We start from the raw sequence: 24,839 nt of genomic DNA on the forward strand, positions 1-24,839 counted from the left end.
CTACCAGGTGAGAAGCAGAGGAGCAGGAGCACGAGGAAGAGGAGGAGGAGGAAGTGCGAGAGGAAGTGGAGGAAGAGGAAGAGACAGGGAGGCTACAATGTAGACAGGCCCTTCCTGCCAGGGCACGACGTGATCAAATTATTCATGAGCGATACAAGTAACCTCAACTACACCTCCCCATTCACCAACAGTCCCTCACTCCTTACCTTTCCTCTATCACTGACCATCACATCTTCCTCTTTCTGACAACACATTTTGTTCTTCCCTCAGTTTACCACAGAAATAAAAACCACCACCAAGTGCAAATTCAAATCCATATTTATCAATTCACTTATTAAATAATGCATACAAAATGAAACTATTCATCCTTGTGCATTCCCTCAGTGCCTGTCTTCCCTGTGTCTTTACCTATCCTAGTGCTTCTACGAGCTGCTTCCCCAGTGGCTGCAGCATGGGAGGTGGAAGGCTGCTGACCTTCAATTGAGGAGAGTGCAATGGAGGACGACCTCAATCAGCTCTGGGCCTAGAGAAAGCCCAGCTTCAGACTGCACCATTTCGGCCTGGGCTGCAGCAGTATGAGGTGGCTGGCTGTCAGGGAACACTTTTAGGCCTCCTGCTCCTCTGCGTATTTCCAATATTTGCTGTCTTAACTTCAGATTAACAGTTTTTATCTTTTCATTTCTACTGGCATGTCTCACTTTGAGAGCACAAAAATCATCAGGGTCTTCTAAAAGTATCAGAGTTTCACAAGGGCTCTAGCAGAGTGGCAGGGGTGGGAGCAGGAATGTTGTCATTCTGGGAAAGGACAGTAGGTTCCTGTTCCATGGAGCCACTGCCACTCTCCCAGGACGGCACCTCAGCAATCCCGGTGATCTGTTGGAGAACAAGTTGCTGGACTGCTGTGATGCCCTGGAAGCCCCATCAACAGTGGTACCCAGAGCAACGATGGCAGCAGTCTGAGCTTCCAAGGCAGCAGTCAGACCTTTGATAGAAGCTGTGATATCGATTATCGGACGCTGCATCATGGTGTGCTGATGGAGGTGACTACACATTCCATGTGGGAAAGGATGGGCTCCAACCTCTTCCATGTGCCAAGTTGGAGCTGGACTCCTACATGCTCCTTTACATTGTGTGCAGGCTTTCTGGCAGGCTTTCCAGTGCACCAAGCATTTGGTTGTTTATGTGCATCAGCCTTCTTCTGTAGCCTGGGCCATCAAACTCATCATCTGACTCCTCTGCAGCTGAACTAGAGTGCGATCTCACCCTCCAGCAAGCTGGCACCTACGGTATCCTTTCCCCCCGTCCTGTCTCCTGCGCACTTGTGCCCGATGTGTCACCACGTGCAGGTCCCTCCTCTATCCTAGCCTCTAAACTACGCGCAGTGTCAGTCTCTGAGCTAGTGGCTGCGAGTGCAAGATCGAGTGACGGTGTCTCTTCATCATCACTGTCTTCTTCCTCTGACTGGACAGGTTCTAGATCTTGGGTATTTGATATGACAAAGGGACAAGGGTTGAGTTGTGGTGCGGGGAGAGGAGAAAGTAAGAAGTGCATGCTCACACCATCTGCAGCTTGTGAGTCAGAAGAGATTGTGGCATTGGAGGGATCGATGATGTTGGTCTCTGCATAGCTAATCCTTCTCTCTTCCCAGAGAAGAGGGAGAAGTGGGAAGAGAGAAGGAGGATTAGGTATGCAGATACCCTCATCACGATCCCCCCAGTGCCACCAGTGACCATAGTCTCAGCGATGCCCCTGCCTGTGATGGCCAGCACTGTCTCCTCCATGGGGATTAAAATGTGCAGGCGCACTTGTCTTCCTTGTTTTTTGCTGCTGCTTCCTGTTATGCGCTACCTTCTTCTGCAAGTGTGTCAGTGAATGTCCTGGAATATGTTTGGGTGATGTGGCTGTCATGATTGAATAGCTGCCAGTGTGAGCTCTGAGTTGTGGCTGTGTGGCTTGCAACAGTGCTAAGCGTGTGAGGGTGAGATAAACCATATGAATTGAATGATTGAGTACTGATTGATTGTTGGTAGGTGGATGATGGGTGCATAGTGAATTGAGCAGTGGATGAGGCTAGTGGTACAGTTGGTAGGATATGCCATTTGAAGATTGAACTCACTCACCTTGACAATTCGTGTAAGATCATCAAACTTCTTCCTGCACTGCATCCATGTCCTTGGAGCTATACTCATGACATTGACCTCCGCCGCTTCTTCCTCCCACTGCCTCCTGAGCATATGTCTCGATGGTCTCCTGCCCCCTGCAGGTACAGGATTCCTCTCCTTCTCACCACCTCTTGCACCAAGGCCTCCAGTGCATTAGCAGAAAACCTTGGTGTACACTCTCTTGCAGGTTGAGACATTTCACAAAGCTTCTTCCAAAGAAATCCACTTCCTCACACCAATTCTATCAGCAGTGCACCTCCTCTTTAAAAAAAAATTTTTGGCAGGTAACAAACGTGCAAGTTGCAAAAGACATTTAGTATGCAAAAGGGTTAATCTGCACCGTTTCATTTCAGTGATGTGTACCAGTGGCAAAATACTTGCTTTAGGTGTTTTTTGCATTGCAGTTCACTGCGGTTGCGACTAGTTTACTTTGAACATTCTCCTTTTAAGAGGTGCAGGCTGCCTTTAAGAAGCATTAAACACGCGCAATATCGGCCGCCTGCTTTTGCATGCAGTCAATGAGCAGCGCAGGTAGCACTGGCTGCACGCAACAATCATGGAAATCAGCAGGCAGCACAAACGGGCACGGGTTAATCGCATATCTCGATCCCCATGCCTGTTTTTGGGGTTTATCCAATTGAACCCTCCTTGTCTTCAGCCTGCAGCAGAGTAAATGTTAACAGAAAGATGTTTCATTGGCAATCATTGATAAAATATTTGCTTTTGTCTTTTCCTGTGATTTCATGTATTAGGAAGTACATTATAAAACAGAGATTTATGATTTTGTTACACAAACTGCACAGTGGAAATCTTCCCCATTATTGAGGCAGGGTGAAAGGAGCTTTACTTTGCAACTTGATGAGTCAGGCCTGACCATGATGCTGGCACTGGGTGACAAAAGTAAAACAATGTTTTATTCCCAATGCTTTATTCCTCACAAAGGGTAATAGCCAAAATATTAAGCAATCTTTCTCTTTATGGAAGCTGACTGACCTACTGCGTACTTCCAACATTTGCTGTCTTAACTTCAGATTTCCAGTTTTTATCTTTTCATTTGTCCTGACATGTCTCACTTTGAGAGCACGAAAATCACCAGGGTCCTCTTAAAGTATCACAGGGTTTCACAAATTCAGTAGCACCTGTGCTATCTCCCAGTAGGCTGAGGTCTGGAGGAATTTACAAAAACTTGATAACAGCAAATGTAGTACTAAAAGTGCAGCCATATATTTGAGTAGATTCAATTTGTTCAAATTCCTGTTTAAGGAAACAGAATTATTTTCTTTAATTTTGAATAATTTATTTAAATGAACGTGTATTGGTCTCCCAGTCATAAGATCACAAGACAGGTTCAGATGAAAAAGAACCTACAGCCCATTTGTTCTCAATTCCTCCAGAATACTAACACTAGCATCTTCCCATTACAACATCTCGCTATTTCTGAAATGAGTCCAGTATCCTGGTATCAACCATTGTTACCGACAACCAACTTCAGCTGTTAATCATACTCTGTGAAAATCAATACTGTGTAAGTCAAGGCATCTGTCCTAAATTTTCTCTCTTGGCTTGTTGCCTTGGTAATTTTATAATTCTGGGTTTATGTTCTCTGTTCCATTAACTACATATGAACATACGAAAATGATGGACCGGAAAAGATTGCCTGGTCCACCCAGCCTGTTCCTAAACAGTCATGATGCAACAAAGCATTGTGACTCCCAATGTTCACCTCCCCCCCACCCCCCCTCCCCCCCTCTCCCCCCCCCCCACATATTTCTTATGTTCTTATACACATTAGTAGTCATGCAATCTCCTGGGTGAGGCAAAAATACAGATTTTTAAAAACCCTAGGCCAATTCAGGGGGAAAAAAAAAACTGTCTTATGTATCTTAGTGAAGGCGGCTTTAAGCAATCCCTTTTTGAGACTGATGAGCCTTAGCTTATCTATTCATTCCTCATAGATCATCATTTTGCACACCGAGGGTCAGCCTCATTGCTCTCCTCTGAACTATCTCGAGCTGAATGACTCCCTTATGTCACAACAGGGTCCTTCAAAGGGTACCTTTTTGTTTAACCTTTATTCTACTTGTATTTTCCACATTGATGCCCTGCATGAATATGATCTTTTTTAAAAAAGGTACATTTTTTGATTCAAAAGATTGTCATTTTGAGAATCACAAGATCAGCAAATCCACCATCAGAAATGCAAATTAAGGTACTTTGAAGGCCGTAAGCAGATTCACTGTTAAAATCGCTTTCAATTTAAATTGTGTGTCTGTGTAACTGTAAACTGTACCCGTGAATGTTCAGCTAATAAAAATAAGAAAAAAAGGAGACCTCTCTATCTGAACACGTCACATCCTTCAGGTTGTTTTCCTCCCAAAAGGCAATCTTTGTTGCGCTTTGAAGTTCTATCTCTTTCCCTTTCACCTTCAGCAGCAGTTGGCAAAATGCAGATATTATCAAAGTCATATCCATCCCAGACACTGTAGAGGATTAGCAGGATTAGAGCAACATCTCACAGTACTCACAATCACAGCATAAGGCAAAATGTCTGTAGGCAGATCTGTTTTTAAGAACTGTTTCAAATCAGGAGGAAAAAGCTAGAGAAGGGAGTATTTAAAGTGTATTAAAAGAAGTATTTTTTGAACAAAATGCAAAACACAACAGAATCCAAATTAAGCAAGAAATTAAATGATATTTGTCTCTGATGTGCGTAACAGTTCTCATGAGATGATGACTGAAGCAAATTCATGCCGAAGAAAACCTGAATGACCTTTTTTATTTTCTCTGCCTAAAAATCAAAGACCTGGGGGAAAACTGTTACATCTTATTTTTGCTAAGTTGAGCAAAAAGATGGTCTGAATGATTAATTCTGCACTTTTAGAAAGATGATACTGTTATAAATGATTAAGAGGAAATGCAGTTAGAATTCCAAATTTAGTACTCATTCAAAACAACCTGACAATCCAAGGTTCCTATCCCTGATTTTTCTGAAGTATTAGAGATGTCAATGGTACAAACCAAGGATTTTCAGACGCACTAAGATCATAGAATCATAGAATGGTTACAGCACAGAAGGAGGCCATTCAGCCCATCGAGCCTGTGCTGGCTCTTTGTAAGAGGAATCCAGTTAGTCCCATTCCCCTGCTCTTTCCCCGTAACCCTGCAAAGTTTTCCTTCCAAGTATTTGTCCAATTCCTTTTTCAGGGCCATGATTGAATCTGCTTCCACTGCCTTTTCAGGCAACGCATTCCAGATCATAACTACTCACTGCGTTAAAAAAAAGTTTTTCCTCATGTTGCCTTTGGTTCTTTTGCCGATCACCTTAAATCTATGTCCTCTGGTTTTCGACCCTTCCACCAGTGGGAACTGTTTCTCTTTATTTACTTTATCTTAACCCTTCATGATTTTGAACACTTCTATCAAATCTCCTCTCAATCTTCTCTGCTCTAAGGAGAATAACCCCAGCTTCTCCAGTCTATCCACATAGTAAAGTCCCTCATCCCTGGAACCATTCTAGTAAATCTTTTCTGCACCCTCTCTAAGGCCTTCACGTCATTCCTAAAGTGCGGTGCCCAAAATTGGACACAATACTCCAATTGTGGTCGAACCAGTGTTTTATAAAGGTTCAACATAACTTCCTTGCTTTTGTACTCTATGCCTCTATTTATAAAGCCTAGGATCCCGTATGCTTTTTTAACTGCTTTCTCAAGCTATCCTGCCACTTTCAAAGATTTGTGCACATATACTCCCAGGTATTTCTGTTCCTGAACCCCTTTTAGAATTGTACCATTTAACTTATATTGCCTCTTCTCATTCTTCCTGCCAAAATGTATCACTTCGCACTTCTCTGCATTAAATTTCATCTGCCATGCATCCGCCCATTCCACCAGCCTGTCTATGTCCTTTTGATGTCTTTTACTACACTCCTCACTGTTTACTACACTTCCAAGTTTTGTGTCATCTGCAAATTTGGAAATTGTGCCCTGTACACCCAAGTTCAAGCCATTAATATATATCAAAAAAAGCAGTGGTCCTGGTACTAACCCCTGGGGAACACCACTGTACACCTTCCTCCAGTCTGAAAAACAACTCTCTGTTTCCTGTCACCTAGCCAATTTTGTATCCACACCGCCACTGCCCCTTTTATTCCATGGGCTTCAATTTTGCTGAGAAGCCTATTGTGTGGCACTTTATTAAACGTCTTTTAAAAGCCCATATACACATCAACCGCAATGCCCTCACCAACCCTCTCTGATATCTTATCAAAAAACTCAATCAAGTTAGTTAAACACGATTTACCTTTAACAAATCCATGCTGACTTTCCTTTATTAATCACACTTGTCCAAGTGACTATTAAATTTGTCCTGGATTATTGTTCCTAAAAGCTTCCCCACCACCGAAGTTAATCTGACTGGCCTGTAATTGTTGGGTTAATTCTTACACCCTTTTTTGAACAAGGTTGTAACATTTGCAATCCTCCAATCCACTGGCACCACCCCCATATCTAAGGATGATTGGAAGATTATTGTCAGCACCTCTGCAATTTCCATCCTTACTTCCCTCAGCAACCTAGGATGCATCCCATCTGGACCGGGTGACTTATCTACTTTAAGTACAGCCAGCCTTTCTAGTACCTCCTCTTTATCAATTTTTAGCTAATCCAGTATTTCAATTACCTCCTCTACTGTGACTTTGGCAGCATCTTCTTCCTTGGTAAAGACAGATGCAAAGTACTCTTTTAGTACCTCAGCCATGCCCTCTATGCATAGATCTCCTTTTTGGTCCCTAATCGGCCCCACCACTCCTCTTAGTATCCGTTTACTATTTATATATCTATGGAAGACTTTTGGATTCCCTTTTATGTTAGCTGCCAGTCTAATCTCATACTCTCTCATTGCCCCTCTTATTTCCTTTTTCACTTCTCCTCTGTACTTTCTATATTCAGCCAGGTACTCACTTGTATTATCAACCTGACATCTGTCATATGCCCTCTTTTTCTGCTTCATCTTACTCTCTAGCTCTTTCATCATCCAGGGAGCTCTGACATTTCCCCCTCGTGAGAATGTACCTAGACTGTACCCAAACCATCTCCACTTTAAAGGCCACTCATTGTTCGATTACAGTTTTGCCTGCCAATCTTTGATTCCAATTTACCCGGGCCAGATCCGTTCTCAACCTATTGAAAATAGCCCTCCTCCAATTAAGTATTTTTTACTCTAATTTGCTCCTTGTCCTTTTTCATAACTAATCTAAACCTTATGATACTATGATCATTGTTCCCTAAATGTTCCCCCACTGACACTTGCTCCACTTGACTCATTTCATTCCCCAGAACCAGATCCAGCAATGCCTCCTTCGTCGTTCGGCCAGATACATACTGATCAAGAAAGTTCTCCTGAACACACTTCAGAAATTCCTCCCCCTCTTTGCCCTTTAAACTATTACTATCCCAGTTATTAGGATAGTTGAAGTTCCCCATTATCACTACTCTATAGTTCTTGCACCTCTCTGTAATTTCCCTGCAAATTTGTTTCTGTATATCCTTCCCACTAGTTGATGGCCTATCCAATCGTAGACACAGAACCACACACCGTTACCTCTGGAGTCTCCCAAACATCTAACCTTGGCCCTCTCCTATTCCTCATCTACATGTCGTCAGCTCCATGTATTGTCGGCCGGCTTGTCCGACATCCATTCCTAGATGAGCCGCTACTTCCTCCAATTAAACATTCAGAAGACCCTGCCACAAACGCCGTTCCCTCACCACTGATTCCATCCCTCTCCCTAGCCACTGTCTCAGTCTGAATCAGATTGTTCATAACCTCGGCATCCTATTTGAACCTGAGCTGAGCTTCCATCAGAAAGACCGCCTACTTCCGCTTCCGTAACATCACTCAATTTTGCTCCTGCCTGAACCCATCTGCTGCTGAAACCTGCATCCAGACTCAACTATTCCAGTGCGTTCGTGGCTGGCTTCCCATATTACACCCTTCATAACAGGTGCTCATCCAAAACTCTGCTGCCCGTATCCTAACCCACACCAAGACCCGTTCACCCGTGCTTGATGACCTACATTGACGTCCAGTCCACTAGCACCTCAAATTTAAAATTCTCATCCTCGTATTCAAATCCCTCCACGGCATTGCCCCTCCCTATCTCTTGAACTTTGACTAGCCCTACAACCCTCCCATAATTCTGCGTTCCTGCAACTCTGGCCTCTTATGCATCCCCCACTCCATGCTCCCCACCATTGGCCCACGCCTTGGCCCATAGCTCTGAAATTCACTCCCTAAACGTCTCCACCTCTCCATCTCTCTCCTCCTTTAAGGCCGTCTTTAATCAAGCTTTTAGTCACCCCTCCTAATATCATCTTCTTGTTTGATTACACCTCTGTGATGTGCCTTGGGACGTTTTCCTATGTTAAAAGTGTTATATAAATGTAAGTTGTTGTTGATGTTTTTTAATCATTCTTTTGGATGTGTGCGTCTCTGGCATTTAATGCCCATCTCTAGTTGCCCTTGAAAAGATAGTGGTGGGCCTTTTTCTTGAACAGTGCAGTCCATGTGGTGAAGGTACTTCCACAATGCTGTTAGGTAGGGAGTTCCAGGATTTGAACCTAGTGACAATGAAGGAGCAGCGATATATGTCCAAGTCAGGGTGGCGTGTGATTTGAAGAGGAACTTGGAGGTGATGGTGTTGACATTCATCTACTGCCCTTGTTCTTCTAGGTGGTGGAAGTCGTGGGTTTGAGAGGCGCTGCCAAAGAAGCCTTGGCGACTTGCTGCACTACATTATGTAAATAGTACACACTGCAGCCACGGTACACCAGTGGTGGACTGCATGACTGTTTAAGCTCATGGATGGGGTACCGATCAAGTGGACTGCTTTATCTTGGATAGTGTCGAGTTTCTTGAGTGTTATTGCAGCTATTCCATCACACTCCTGACTTATGTGTTGTGAGCAGTAGAGAGGTTATGGGTAGTCAGGACATTTATTTGGCTATTCCAGTTGAGTTTCTGGTATTGGTGATCCTTAAGATGTTGATGATGGGGGACTTGGCAATGGTAATGCCATTGAATGTCAAGGAGAAGTGATTAGGCTCTCTCTTGTTGGAGATGGTCATTCCCTGGCACTTGTGTGGCGCGAATATTATTTGCCACATTTCAGCCTAAGCCTGGATATTATCCAGGTCTTGCTGTATGTGGGCATGGGCTATTTCATTGTCTGAGGAATTACGACTGGTGCTGAACATTGTGCAATCATCAGGGAACAGCCCCACTTCTAACCTTCTGATGAAGGAAGCAGCTGAAGATAATTGGACCTAGGACTATGCCCTGAGGAACTCTTGTTGTGATGTCCTTGGGCTGTGATTGGCCTCTAACAACCACAACCATTTTCCTTTATGCCACGTATGACTCCAGCCACTAGAAGTGCTTGATCACCATTGACTTCAATTTTATTAGGGCTTCTTGGTGCCACACTCAGTCAAATGATGCTCTGATGTCAAAGGCAGTCAATCTCACCTCACCTCTGTAATTCAGCTCTTGTGTCTATGTTTGCACCAAGGCTGTAATGAGATCTGGTGCTGAGTGTTCCTGGCAGAACCCAAACTGAGCATGGGTGATCAGGTTATTGGTGAGCAAGTGTCACTTGGTAGTACTGTTGACAACTCCTTCCATCATTTTCCTGATGATTGAGACAGATGGGGACGTAATTAGCTGATATGGAATTAAATCTATTATTATTAATTAGAGCCCAGTAGGTTTAAAGTGGCATTCCTCATGGTAAATCAGATGATACGCTGTTCTATAAAGGCAGGAGTGATTTCGCCAGCGAGCTGCCTGGGGACGCACGGCAGGCGTCACAGCTTGTCAGACTAATTTAAATGAGGCTCGAGGCCGATCTCGATTCCCTGCGCCCAGTTCGTGCTGGTAGTCCAGGTCGATCCAGTTTAACCCCCATGATGTCTGAAGTGTGACAGATGCACATTAAATGCAAGACATTTTTAAATATACTAGTAGAGCTCCTGTTCATGGTGAGTTAGAGGATTCTTTTATAATAATAAGGATGTTTAGATCATGTAGGGAATAAAATCAGGGCCACTGATGACTGAATATGTCAAATTCCATTTGTATTACATGGTAGTTTGGGGATTTTGCTGAATTTTGGGGATTGAATTCCAGAATTTTCCCCGCCCCCCAACGTGGAGGCCACTGCCTGCCCATACTGATCTGGAGCACACCAGAGAACACCCGATTGGAAACCCGATTGACATCTGCAGCCCTCTGGAATTATGGTGGTGAGGCCTGAGGCACAATTTAGGACAAGCCTCTGGCCTTTGGTTTCTGACCCGTATATTGAATGCATCACTGATCTCACCGCGAGAAAGGGCCATAATTAATTTTTCCACCTTAGTGAGAAGACAAGTTGTTGGCGTTGATCTGTGATCATCTCACTGGATGGATTGGTCTTTTCCTGTTCCTAAAAATTCTCGTGTCCTAGTCAGTATTTTCTTCACTTGACACCAAATACAACTGCCTCTTTGATTGTCATTGACCCTTGGCAGTGGGATACACAGAGGGTAAAGATTGCATGCAGCACTGGGAAAAGCGGGGTTGAGAGTCACTAAACTCCCTAAAGTATTCTCAAGTGGAATATGTTTGATTACTTTTTAAATGAAAGGTTAAAAAGGGATTAAGAAGCAAGTACACAATACATTTATAAGTAAATGTTAATGGAACTGACAAAATTCTCAACTGAAACTGCTAAAGGGTGCTTGATTTTAATTGATTTGTTTCTAAATCTGTAGTAAATCCGTGATAATCTACTCCAGGGCTATTAGCATTCTCTCTACTTTATTACCTGCTGAAAGTCGATATGGATGGGATTTTAGCGTGTAATGGAAGAATTAAAACATGATGATGGCCTCTGTTTTGAAAGGATTCAAACTGGAATGCATGCCCCTTTATCGATTACTAAGAGTTGGCTGGGGTCAACTGATCTTGCACCATCAAGGATTTGTTTAGTACTGAAGAACTAGCAAAGTCCTGGCAATGATGGTGGGTGCTGGGTGACTTTTTTAGGGAGCCTGTCCAATCTTACAGATCTACACATGATAAATATTATCGAGCCGATCTGCTGATATCAGAATTTTCTTGATTCTGCAAAACAACCATGACAGATAACTTTTATAAAGAGACCTTACTCAGGCTGAAAGGGAGGATCTGTTTCAATACCTAAATTAACCAGCCTCCACAGAAATTGCGGGGGGTTGAGGGAAATTATTTTAACCTAGCCCGTCCGGCGAAAAACTGGCACGATCCGATCAGCCACCCGTTTTACATTGAGAGGTGAGTAAAACTGTTCTGTCAGTTCCCCACCAGCGGAGCAGGCACGAGGGGCTGAATGGCCTACTCCTGTTCCTATGTTCCTATTTGTGAAGGCGGATTTGGTTAAAATAACCCTCTGAGTATTTCTAGGCACTTTGTCACAAAGCAATCTTCAAAAACTTACATAAAACTTGTGTTACATACCACAGTTTTTTCAATATCTAGACTATTAATCTTTTTAAAAAAAAATTGAGAGCTAAAGTTTCTTACATAATTTTAAACATTCAGCGGACTTATAGTGAAAAGTGTTAAGTTTAAAAAACGAAATAGCAAATGGCAGGGTAGCTGAGCCAATGGCATAAAGCTGGAAAAATTCTCTTCCAGCTGCAGCAATTAGTGCTACAATATGCACTATCAGTGCTATTGAATGTATTTTCAGCCAATTGTAATGTTTGGCTCATCCTGTGCTTTGCTGTTTTGAAGTAGATTGGAAAATTCCATTAATGTTAAAGGGACCATTCCTACATTACAGCAGTGACTACACTTCAAAAGTATTTCATTGGCTTCGGGATGTCCTGAGGTCATGAAAGGTGCTATATAAAGGCAGTTCCTCCCTCTGCAGGAATTCCTGTTCCTGCTCCAAATCCAGGACAGTCATTGGGAGTCCCAGTTGAATACCCTCATTGAGTACTGTGCTTGCAGTTGCAGGGGGCAATTGGTGGCAGCAAGAATGCTGATCCTGCCAGTGTACACCAAAGGAGTGCCAATTCGGAGAAACAGCAGCAAGCGGCAGAAAAAAATATAAATGTACCAGCTATAATACACAAACTGCAGTCTGTCAAGTCAAAAACAGCAGTCTAAATGCAAGTTTGACAACTATGGCTACCTAGCTTAAAGTGACGAAGCTCTGGAGTAAACGGCTTGCCCCTGATATCAGGAGCTGCATTGCAGAGCAGCATGTAGAATTTGCCATGGGACCATTAGGACATAAGAAATAGGAGCAGGAGTAGGCCAGGAGTAGGTATAAGACCAATTTCAATACATTAGCAGATTTCTTGTAGTGCAGCTGCCAAAAATGAAAAAAAAAACTTTGCCTTCTGTGGAATCGGGAGCTCAGTACCCAGCATGCTGAAGCCTCACTAGCCATTTGCATGGGCCTCTTGCACTGCCAGTGAGGAGCTGCTCCCTGAGCATGACATCAGAAAATCAGCCCTATGTGGATGAAGTAGTTTTCAAATCAGAAAGGATTTAATTGTAATTGGAATCCAATAATGTGTTAGGAATGGATTTTACTCTATTATGTTCATAAAAATTCAGAAGATACTGTAAATGTAGGCTAACAAAAGGCACAAAGGAATCAACAGTTATCTACCCTGAGAACTGGTGTGACTTCTATCTAGGAGATAATTCTGGAAGGACAAGGGCAGAGTTCAAAAAGGTTCCTGCTTTGTTCTGAACTCTGCTTCGACCTGCGAGGTGAATGGGTAACCATCTGCTGAATTGACAACTCCTGACCTCAAGAGCTGGAGAACAGTGGGATATTCCTGATATTAACAATTCAAGTTACCCACGGTCTAAGTGTACATTTTGTTTATGATTGTCTTCAAATAATAGTTGCATAAGCGTGGAGTTCAGAATAAGGGGAGCTGAAATGTTCTTGACAAAAGTTAATAAAACAATTTACAACAGCACTTACCTGGATCCAGGGAAATGTCAGGCAATCTGTGCCTCCTTCCTGGAGTCCCACATGGTACAATTGCCCCCTGCAATGCTCCAATGCCCCACATAAAAAGGGTATCAATTGAAAAGCCCTGAGCAGTGGAAGAGAGCAGCACTCCACCCTTGAACTCTGCGGTGAGGGATGACTCAGCTCGGCAGGCGAGCCAGCCAGCATGCCCCACAGTGGGCGTGGTGATATAGCCCAGTGTCATGTTTCAGGATCTTTTGATCATTTTTCCATAGAAAGGATTTGAAAAGAATTACCGTAAGTGTTTTGTTTCAAAGCATAATGTATTCATGCAAGTTAAAAAAGGACGTTTAAGACAAAAGCTAACGAAGATGCTAATGAGCTACCTTTGATGTTTCTTCATATACTGTAAATTATAGGCAATTCAGTGGACTGTCTCTGTAATCAAAAAACACCTCACATCTATTGTGTTGGAAAGTCATTTATCCCATTGGCTATGAACAGAGGAAGATAAAACAGTGATGGGGAGCAGAAAGGTAGTCAGGCTTTTGAAACAGGGAAACCAAGGGCTTTCATGGAGTTCAAGAGGTTTAAAATGCTTGAGGTTAGTTAGAAGCCATCTTGCTTAAGTTGAGTCAAGGTGACCCACCGATGTAGGGAAGTGTAGTGTGATCTTTATTTTGTATTATCAAATTAAGATAACTTGTAAAATTGAATTAAGTGAATCCAATCATAACAGCTGCTCTATATGTTCATCTTGGCATGAAATAAATTAGCTTACTGAATTATATCCAGCCTCGTCTCACCAAGTGCTCAGTCCACCTTCTGGGAAATTGGAGAAGTACACGTGGGAAAGACACGAATATCCGATTCATATCACAAGGGGGATTTATTTCTACATCCTGGGGATTATGCTATTGATGTTGGGCAACTTCCTCAAAAGTAAAATGCTCCAAGTTTGTAACACCCAATTATGTGCAGGGAATTAACAGTCCTCCCACCATTTCCATCAACCCTGAATCTTCAAACTTCCCATGGCTGCCTTCTGGTTTTGGATTTAGTACAATGTCCCCATTACTGCAGAGCCTCTCCCTTCAGCCACAGCCCTGAACTCCCTCCTGCAAAACCCTATTTCTGTACCGACACCACCACCACTTCCCCCAGTAAGAAATTCAGATATTAATAGACCAACTGACCGTTTCAAGATTTGATTTTTCATGAATTAAAAGAAATGTTGCATCTTTAGGTTTCAGTATTGCTGTAGCAACTGCAAGCTACTGAACCATCTGGCTACATAGGAAAAAGCTTGACTAATTTGATTGAGTTCTTTGATGAAGTAACGGAGAGGTTTGATGAAGGTAGCGTGGTTGATGTTGTATATATGGACTTTCAAAAGGCATTTGATAAAGTACCACATAATAGACTTGTTAGCAAAATTAAAGGCCATGGGATTAAAGATAACGTGAAAACAAAAATGGCTAAGGGACAGAAGGCAGAGAGTAGTGGTGAACGGTTGTTTTTCAGACTAGAGGGAAGTACATAGTGGTGTTCCCCAAGGGTCAGTATTAGGACCACTGCTCTTTTTGATATATATTAATGACCTGGACTTGGGTATAGAGGGTATAAATTTCAAAGTTTGCAGATGACACGAAACTCGGAAATGTAGTAAACAATATGGAGGATAGTAATAGACTTCAGGAGAAGTGTGAAGTGATACATTTTGATTGGAAGAATGAGGAGAGGCAATATAAACTAAATGGTGCAATTTTAAAGGGGGTGTGGGAACAGAGACCTGGTGGTGCACATGCACAAGTTGAGAAGGCTGGTAAAAAGGCATATGGGATTCTGGCATAGATTACAAAAGCAAGGAAGTTATGCTAAAACTTTATAAAACACTGGTTAGGCCTCAGCTGGATTATTGTGTTTAATTGTGGGCACCACATTTTAGGAAGGATGCTAAAACCTTAGAGAGGGTGCAGAAGAGATTTACCAGAATGATGACAGGAATGAGGGACTTCAGTTATGTGGATAGAGTGGAGAAGCTGGGGTTGTTTTCCTTAGAACAGAGAAGGTTAAGAGGAGATTTGATAGAATTGTTCAAAATCATGAAGGGTTTAGATAAAGTAAATAAAGAGGAACTGTTCTCATTGGCGGAAGGGCTGAGAACCAGAGGACACAGATTTAAGGTGATCAGCAAAGGAGCCAGAGGCGACATGAGGAAACATTTTTTACGCAGCAAGTTGTAATGATCTGGAATGCACTGCCTGAAAGGGTGGTGGAAGCAGATTCAATAGTAACTTTTAAAATGGAATTGGATAAATACTTGAAGGGAAAAAATTTACAGGACTATGGGAAAAGAGCAGGGGAATGGGACTAATTGGATAGCTCTTTCAAAGAGCCGGCAGAGGCACGATGGGCCGAATGGCCTCCTCCTGTTCTGTACCTATTTTGATACTATGAACACAATATGGGGAGACTGCTAGAAGGCAGCATATATTTCAACATTTACTAACTATCTATGTTACATTATCATACATGACAGCTGCTTTATGTCGGATTTGCATTACCAGTTCAAATCTCGTGTACAAATCCTATGTTTATTAGAGAAGTGCATGCTAATGATGCATGAATCTCAATTATATGTAGATAGACACCACATTGCATTTACCCAACACCTTGTTTTGCTTAGCTCAGCCTTTTTACGCAATGTTCATGATATTATTAATACAAATTGGTTTCACAAAATGATATTAGTGCTTCTGCTTTTGCTTTGATTAATTACTTTAATGTACATTTATTGTTGAATATTACAATATAAGATAAAATATAATGTGGCTTCTGGTCTTTCACTTATTACAGTAGTAAACAATTTTACACCACCAAGTTATAGTCCAACGATTTTATTTGAAATTTACAAGCTTTCGGAGGCTTCCTCCTTCCTCAGGTAAATGTGGTGTTGTAAAATTGTTTACAATTGTCAACCCCAGTCCATCACCGGCATCTCCACATCGCACTTATTACAGTAAGCAGTGAAATTCCTGATAGTATATTTCAATTGCAGTTGAGCAAAGAATTTACTTAACCTTCAGGAAATGCTAGACAGTATGTGACAATGCAGAGGGTTTAACATAATAGAGACAACTGGTGCTTTTCAAATAATAAGTGACAAGGACTAAGAGAGATCAAATGCTGGATGGTGATGCAAGCTGGATAGGATGAATGACTTTTAAATCATAGATTATTACAGCATAGAAGGAGACCATTCAGTCCATCGCACCTGTGCCAGTTCTTTGAAAGAACTAGCCACTTACTTTCATTTCTCTGTCCTTTCTCTGTACATGTTAGTTTTTTCTTTATCTAATATAGATTCTCCTTCTATTTGTGGTAAGGCATTCCACACCTTGACAATTCGCTGCATTAAAAAAATGTCTCCTAACTTTTCGTTTCATTCGTTTGGTGATGATCGTAAATTCATGTCCTCTAGTTAATGACTCACCAACTGATGGAAATAGTTTTTGCCTGTTCCTCTTGCCAAAGTTCCTCAGAATGTTGAACACCTCTCTTAGACTTGCTCTTAAGTAAAAAGAACCCCAGTTTTTCTGGTCATATTCTTCATTTTAATACTCTTATGCTCTGCTTTGCACATATTTGTAACAATTTGCTGTAAAGGAATGAAATATATGACTTTTAGTTTTAAAATAAATATGTTGCCATTGAAGTAATTGGATAAGCCATAGTGGGCCCAAATACCACCTAAAATGTAAAGTGCAGGGCAGTGCAAGTAAAATATAATTTATTGTCGACTGTGAACGAGATCAAACTGATTCATTTCAGATTTGCATTACCAGTTCAACTCTCGTGTGCAAATCCCATGTTTATTATAGAGGAGTGCATGCTAATGATGCGTGAATCTCACTTAAATGTTCTTCGCATATTTTGATTTATTGGCAGCAGTCCAAATTTGGCAGTAGGGCAGGACAAAGTAGAGAGACGCAAGACAAAACCAGTTTTCAAAAGATTAAACTTGAGCTCCCAATAGATAGAACTCTAAGGAATAGCGTGAACCATTTTAGCTTAGTGAACCCAGGGCCGAACTGAACTGTATGTATGAAGGCCTGAGAGAAAATTACAGTTACAATAAATGCCATGAGTATAAACTTTATTTTAATGAGATATGCAATTGAGAAGTTTTCTGCCCTAGAAGATTGACAGAGGCTAATAGAAAGATAGAGTAACAACTTGCATTTATACAGTTTCATTAACATCCCTTGGGATGTCCCAAAGTTCTTCACATCCAGTAAATTATTCTTTTGAAGTGTACTCACTTTTGTTATGTGTGCAAATATGGCAGTCAATTTGCACACAGCAAGATGCACAGACAACAGATAAGATATGATCAGTTAATCTGTTTTTGTGATGTAGGATGAGAGATAAATGTTGTCCAGGACAGCAGGAAAACTCCTGCTGTTTTTCAAAGAATGGGATTTTTTATATCCACCTGAAAAGCTAGATGGGCCTTCACTGTACCGACAAGACATCCAACAAAGCAGCATTATCTCTGTACTCCAGAGAATTATCAGCCTAGATTATGTGCTCAGGATACGCAGAAGGAGCTGAATCTACACCCTTCTGACTCAGAGGCCAAAATGCTAGCAACAGAGTCGTGCTGGCATTTTGACTGTAGATATGTGCAATTAATTGATTTCAGGTTCCTAACAAATTCAATAATGTTGTAAGAATTGCATTTGTGTTTTGTTATATTTTCCTGGATAACAGCATTGTGGAGGAGGTCCTGGGGTATGGCAGCACTGTGTAGGAATTCTGGGATTTGATAGCCATAGGATATGGTACTGAAAATAAAGGCCTATCAATTCTGGCAGTGTCATTGTGCTGTTGGACATGCAGTGGGGTGGAACTTCCACCCACTGATTTGTCTCTGCCATGACCCTGTCCTAAATTCTGAGGATGCAGTCCTTGCCATTTTATGGGGAGGTACCCACCAACAGAAGTGCCGGAATCACCTTGCTGCTCTGAGACAGGGTGGAGGGTGGGGGGGTGGGAGGGTGGGGGGAGTCCACAAGCCAGTCTTGCCAAAGATTGAAAGATTGATTCTGTGTTGTTCTTTTTCTCCCATGATGGTAGAGCCCTGTCAACTGTGTACAAACTGTAGGCTGTAATGGGAGCATGTTGTGTGGGATTTCCAGAGGAACTGAGGAATTTTTGAGCAGAAGTACATTGCCTACCAGAGCCATAGCTATTTCAAGTTGAGATACCATCTACGTGGTATCACCTACAGTACACATAATTGTTGGGTATTTAAAAATCCACAACCTAATGGTTATGTATCACCTATTTCACCCTTGCAGTCAAGAAGAAAATGTTTTATCATATACAAGCTTTAATATTTTTAAAGCTACAGATAAGCGTTGATTAGAGTATTCTTAAATTTGAGGAAGGCACTGTAACAGAAATGTGTATGTATTTTGAAAGCTTCAAAGAATATTTTCAAAGTATTAATTCATTTTTGCACATTTTTAGAAGGTACTGATATCCAAATCTTGTATATATTGAAAAATTATCATTAGTGGCTTGCAATTTGGGAGATCAACAGCTTATCACTTTCATATAAATGTAGAGATATTTCACACTGGTTCTACTGCCTTTGCTAGACTTTTCTTATTTTAACACAACCAATGTTGTGAGTTGTATTAAAGCATAAGAAATTATACCCTGTAATCCTTAACAGTGTTAATAATGCAATAGATCACAGGACATAAAAGAAAATAAATCAGAGTTTATGTAGGTGCCTGAGAGCCTTTCAGTATTCTGTGAAACTATAATCACATTCTTCTGCAAGAAGATCCCCACAAACAAATAGATTGTAAAAAAGAAACTAGATGCGCACCTTGTAATGAATTTCACCCAATAACTCTAATCTGATTTACAACATATATCATTTTCTATTAGATGCTGTTATTTTCCTCTTAATGTATGAAGCCTTAGCATCTAATCCTAGGAACCAACATATAAAATAAAATCTAATCATTGGAAGCAAATCTATATTGTGTAGTAGGAGGAGAAAAGATTATCAGAAGTAAAGTTTCTCTCCCAGTATTAAAGTAAAATCCTTACTCGCTGGTAGTTTTTTGAACATGGAACACTTGCAAATTCTGGAGCCATGAAATGGTTCTTATCATTGCTGTAATCATAGAATCGTAGAAAGGTTACAGCACGGAAGGAGGCCATTCAGCCCATTGAGTCTGTGCCAGCTCTATGCAAGAGCAATCCAGCTAGTCCCACTCCCCCGTCCTATCCGGCAGCTCTGCAAACTTTTTCTTTTCAATTACTTATCCAGTTCTCTTTTGAAGGCCATGATTGAATCTGCCTCCACCACCCCCTCAGGCAGTGCATTCCACATCCTAACCACTCGCTGCATAAAAAAGTTTTTCCTCATGTCACCTTTGGTTCTTTTGCCAATCACCTTAAATCTATGTCCTCTGGTTCTTGACCCTTCCGTCAATGGGAACAGTTTCTCTCTATCTATTCTGTCCATACCCTTCATGATTTTAAATACCTCTATCAAATCTCCTCTCAACTTTCTCTGTTCCAAGGAGAACAACCCCAGCTTCTCCAGTCTATCCATGTAACCAAAGTCCCTCATCCCTGGAATCATTCTAGTAACTCTTTTCTGCACCCTCTCTAAGGCCTTCACATCTTTCCTAAAGTGCGGTGCCCAGAACTGGACACAATACTCCAGTTGTGGCCGAACCAGTGATTTATAAAGGTTCATCATGACTTTGTTGCTTTTGTACTCTATGCCTCTATTTATAAAGCCTAGGATCCCATATGCTTTTTTAACCTGCCCTGCCACTTTCAACGATTTGTGCACATATACCCCCAGATCTCTCTGTTTCTGTACCCCTTTTAGAGTTGTGCCCTCTAGTTTATATTGCCTCTCCTCGTTCTTCCTACTGAAATGTATCACCCCGCATTTTTGAGTTAAATTTCATCTGCCACATGTCCGCCCACTCCACCAGCCTGTCTATATCCTCTTGAAGTCTATCACTATCCTCCTCACTGTTCACTATGTAGTAATATACATGAATTATTTTCCAATAATCGACCGTTGATTATTATTCCATACACTTGCATTGAATAACTCATAGCTGTGATGATACTGGCTGTTGATATCCAATTATAACACATACATGCCAACCATCAACTTTTTAAGCTGACAGTCAGAGCTTCAACCCATGTGTCAGTTTGTCAGTTTCACAAAACAATCATCTTTTTTTCACTGGGATTGGAGGTTAATAAGAAGCAATCAGTTGAAAGGCAGAACTGGAGGCTGTCAGAACCAATCAGATCAGTTGGAGAGTGCCATCAAGTAACACCGAATCACCAATAACCTGATCACCATCGCTGATTTCTGGTTCTGCCAGAACCTTTTGGCTCCATACCTTATCACAACCATGATCCAGCCAATAACACAAGAGAAGAGATGAGAATTACAGCAAGGCAGCATTCAACTGAGTAAGGCACCATGGTGCCCTAACAAATCTGAAGTCAATTGAGGTCAAAGGAAAAATGCTTCAGTAACTGGAGTCAATCCTGATGCAAAGGTAGAGGGTCATGGTTTTTGGAGGCCAGTAATCACAGCCCCAGCATATCACTGCAGAAGATCCTCGGGGAATCAAGGGATATGGGGGAAAGGTGGGTAAATGATGTTGAGGTAAAGATTAGTCACAATATGATTGAATGGCGGAAAAGGCTCAAGGAGCTGAACTCCTGTTCTCATGTTTGTATGAAACGTCCTTGGCCCAACCATCCTCAGCAGCTGCATCAATGACCTTCCCTCTATTATAAAATTAGGAGTAGGGCTGTTCACTGATAATTCCACAGTGTTCAGCTCCATTCACAACTCCTCCAATAATGAAGCAGCCCAGACCAGCCTACACCAGGGTGCAGATAACATCCAGGCTTGGGCTGACAAGTAGCAGGTACCATTTATGCCACATAAGTGCCAGGTGATGACCACCTCAAACAAGAGAAAGCCCAGCCATCTCAGTAAAGCACACATTCCAGCTGCAACTACAATGGAAACCCATGCCATGCTTATATATTCAAAAGACTTCTCAAATCAAACCACTATAGCATAAACATGGTCACTTACTGCCAGCAGGATGGATTTCATGTTAGGCATATGGTAGCCCTCAGTGGCCTCTTGTACTTTGGGAAATGCTGTAGTGTGGTGACATTGCATAACTGTGTCATGCTATTCAGTGAGAATGCAGATGAAAGTGCTGCTGGCCATACTGACTGACACACGAGGCACCTGTTTGATCGGCGAACAGCACATTAGCTGTATTGAGTCACCAGCACAACAGTTGAGGCAAGTGACATCCCTATGTTGCAATTTGCTTCCATGTATACTTGCCACAAATGGCAAAACTCTGCAATTGGCATCCTGTTGTCAGCTTAAAAAGTTGATGGTTGGCATGTATGTGTTATAATTGGATATCAACCGCCAGTATCATCACAGCTATGAATTATTCAATGCAACCAAAGGTATTAAGGGATATGGACCAAAGGCGGGTATATGGAGTTAGATCGCAGATCAGCCTTGATCTTATCAAATGGCGGAGCAGGCATGAGGGGCTGAATGGCCTACTCCTGTTCCTATGTTCCTATGTTGATCCACAGGAAGTTGAGTCAATTGTCCTCGGTTGTTGACAGATAAATACGCCAATGTCTGCACATAAGGCCTGGGCCCTCCTAATCTCTAGCATCCTTCTTTTATAGCCTAAGTCACATGGTACTTGAGACACTTTAAAAATAGGCTTACCTGAAGGAGCAAAAATAGTCTCCCCCAAAGTTTTTCTGAAATGAATTTGAAAAATTGAAATATCAAAAATATAGGAAAGATCTGTAGTAACAGCAACATTGCACTAAAATATGCTGTAAGCATTGAGAAAATGAAGAAAAAAACAAAGCGTTTACCACATTTAGAACTCATGGAAGTTCCCTTGCTACCATTCCAAATGGGTGCTAAAGGAAAAAAAAGAGTAAAGTTGGTACAGCTGTTGCAGTATGGTGCTATGTGCAGATTGAAATACAGTGAAACCTGTAAATTAGGGACACCTAAGGGACTTGCATCAGGTGTCCATTATTTGCAGGTGTCCCTATTTTCAAAATGGTTATTGTATGTAGAGTAAATTATTTGGGATTGTCAATGAGTGACCCTTTTTTTCAGCTGTCCCTTTTTCGGAGGTGTCCCTTTGTATAGGTTTCACTGTAACTTTGCATGAAACCTGAAATCTAAAGTAGGTTTACGCATGAGCTTATTTGCAAGCCTGCAGCTTCTTAGCCGTGCCCCCACCGCAATATACCACCCTGCATGCGCAGCAGGTCTCAGGCCCTCTACTCAGATAATACAGCCAGTCAGTGCAGTTGTGCTTCTGGAGCACAGGAGTGCCTTACTGTACTTGTAGTAAGCTTCAAAATGTTAGAAAATATGCAAGATAAAAGTGTCAAAATCAAAACATCCCAGAGGTTGCTTGCCTCCAGATCCCTCCTAAAAATAAATGGCATGTCTTCAGTAATTTCTAAATCCACCACTGCTACAAACTTTGTGCACTTTAGGTTTTCCCCCGCAATAAAAGTGACTAAATGTTAGGTAGATCTGCAACTTAAGTTATGACAAGCCTATGTCGGCCTGTTTTTGCAATGTAATTCCTCATCTTCACATGTCATAAGGACTATTTCTAGGGCTGCTCTTGAGTTTGTCATGTTTTTTGAAGCTGCTGTTCAGCTTTTGCTAGTTTTCTAGGTTGGCAGACATGAATGATGCATAACATGGAATAGCTTATAATCTTATCAAGGGGTTCAAATGGGATTCTGATTAAGGGTCCCACTTTCTTTTTTCATTTATGTGTATACTTTTGGCCAAATTTTGACGATTTTGTTTTTAGCAAAACTGCTTTTTGGAGGCTGAAAAGTTGTAGCTCTCAAAACTGAACCAAACGTCTGTTCTAATAACATGGTTCGAAATCTCTTGAAGTTACAGCCTTTGCGACTGTTTTTGTCTAAATTATTACAATGATGCTGACATTGGCTCTTTTTGGTAACTATAATAATATTTTATTTAATCACTCAGAATTATATTTATATTTTTCAAGTCATCTCATTTAATAATTCATCAAAGAAAATATTCAAACACACGAGAAGCCTAAAATTTTTCAAAGGAATATTATTTTTTAAAGGTTACTTTTTGTGGTCAGCAGAAGGAATATTTTTTATTTTTCCCAGTCTTTGTTTCATAGCTTGAGAATTCTGATCCCGTTGTTTTATCAGCCGTTTTCAATTTAAACAGCTTCGACAATTTGCTGACAATTTGCTGACTGTCTGTTAAATTAATGGACTTAAAACAAAACGTACAAAAAGTGAAAAACTTATAAAAAAGGCCATTGACTCCGAGGTGGTGGGCCCTTACAGAGCCAAGGGTAAGGATGTTCCTGCTCCTCTGGCCTAGGAGCAGGTCTGGACAGGATCAGCAGCCAGTATGGCCAGTGAGACGGGGCAGTTGTGGGGGTTACCTTGAGAGTCCAGGCCGAGGATCATGTCTTGTACCCCGAAGATACAGTGAAGAATTTTTTCTATATGTTGGGGCCTTCTTTCTGGGGAGGGGAGGGGTGGAGCGGCAGCACCCTTGAATGAGCACCACTTGATGCTGTTTCGAGGTGAAGCCGAGCGCCTGCAATGCGCCCCTTGCCCCCACGTCACACATAAGCAGTGCATCTAAAGTGTCAACTCTTGCACTGCTAGGATTTCCTGTCCTGGGCCATTTACATAGCTCGGGAATGCCCAACATACAGGCCCACAACTCGGAAGGGACTAGCGCCAATGGAAAGGGTAGGAAAACAACGCTTATGTTAAGGTTCAGAAATCGGGATCTTCGAACTGCCAATGGAGATCAGCTGCCATAAGATCCTTAATCGACTTTCAACATCTGGGGGGGAGTTCTTGAAATTTACAAAATGTCCCTATCTGAAGTTTTCAGCCAGGTCCCAGGAAACCCTGCAGACCCTTCGATTGGCGGGGGTAGTCCACAGTGTTCTCTTTTCTGGGCACATCCAGCCAGCAATGCAGAAATGAGGTCAAAAGCCGGTAATGCCCCTCCTGTCTCAACTACATGCCTATGCCTGGCCTGTGCCTTCTGCAGGTGTTAAAGAGTGTTAGATAAGCAAAGTCAGGGTCTGCGCCCCTTTCTCCTGTCCTATGTACTCTGGGAATTGAGCGTTCTCCGGGGGGCAAGTGTCAGGAAAATCCACCCTATAATGCTCCATGGAATATTTAATCATCGATAACTTTATTTTCCTTAAACCCTACAAATCTTTCCTGTCTTGATATAAACCAATTCCTTTATAGAGGAATTCATTGACACAACATCAATTCGAGTCGATGGGGCTCCAATTAATGTATTTCCACTTTGTGATGGAAGAATGTCTAACAACCCCTTGCCTTACTTCAGGTTTATCAATTTTCTACTCATGTCCTCTAGGTCTACAATAACAATTTAAGTGAAATAACCTATTTAAACTCTATTGAATGACTTTGACCTTTAAAACTAAATGTCTAGCTACTACCCAAAGTGCATTTCA

This window comes from Heptranchias perlo, chromosome 5, assembly GCF_035084215.1.
Source record: "Heptranchias perlo isolate sHepPer1 chromosome 5, sHepPer1.hap1, whole genome shotgun sequence".
In the NCBI taxonomy this organism is placed as follows: Eukaryota; Metazoa; Chordata; class Chondrichthyes; order Hexanchiformes; family Hexanchidae; genus Heptranchias; species Heptranchias perlo.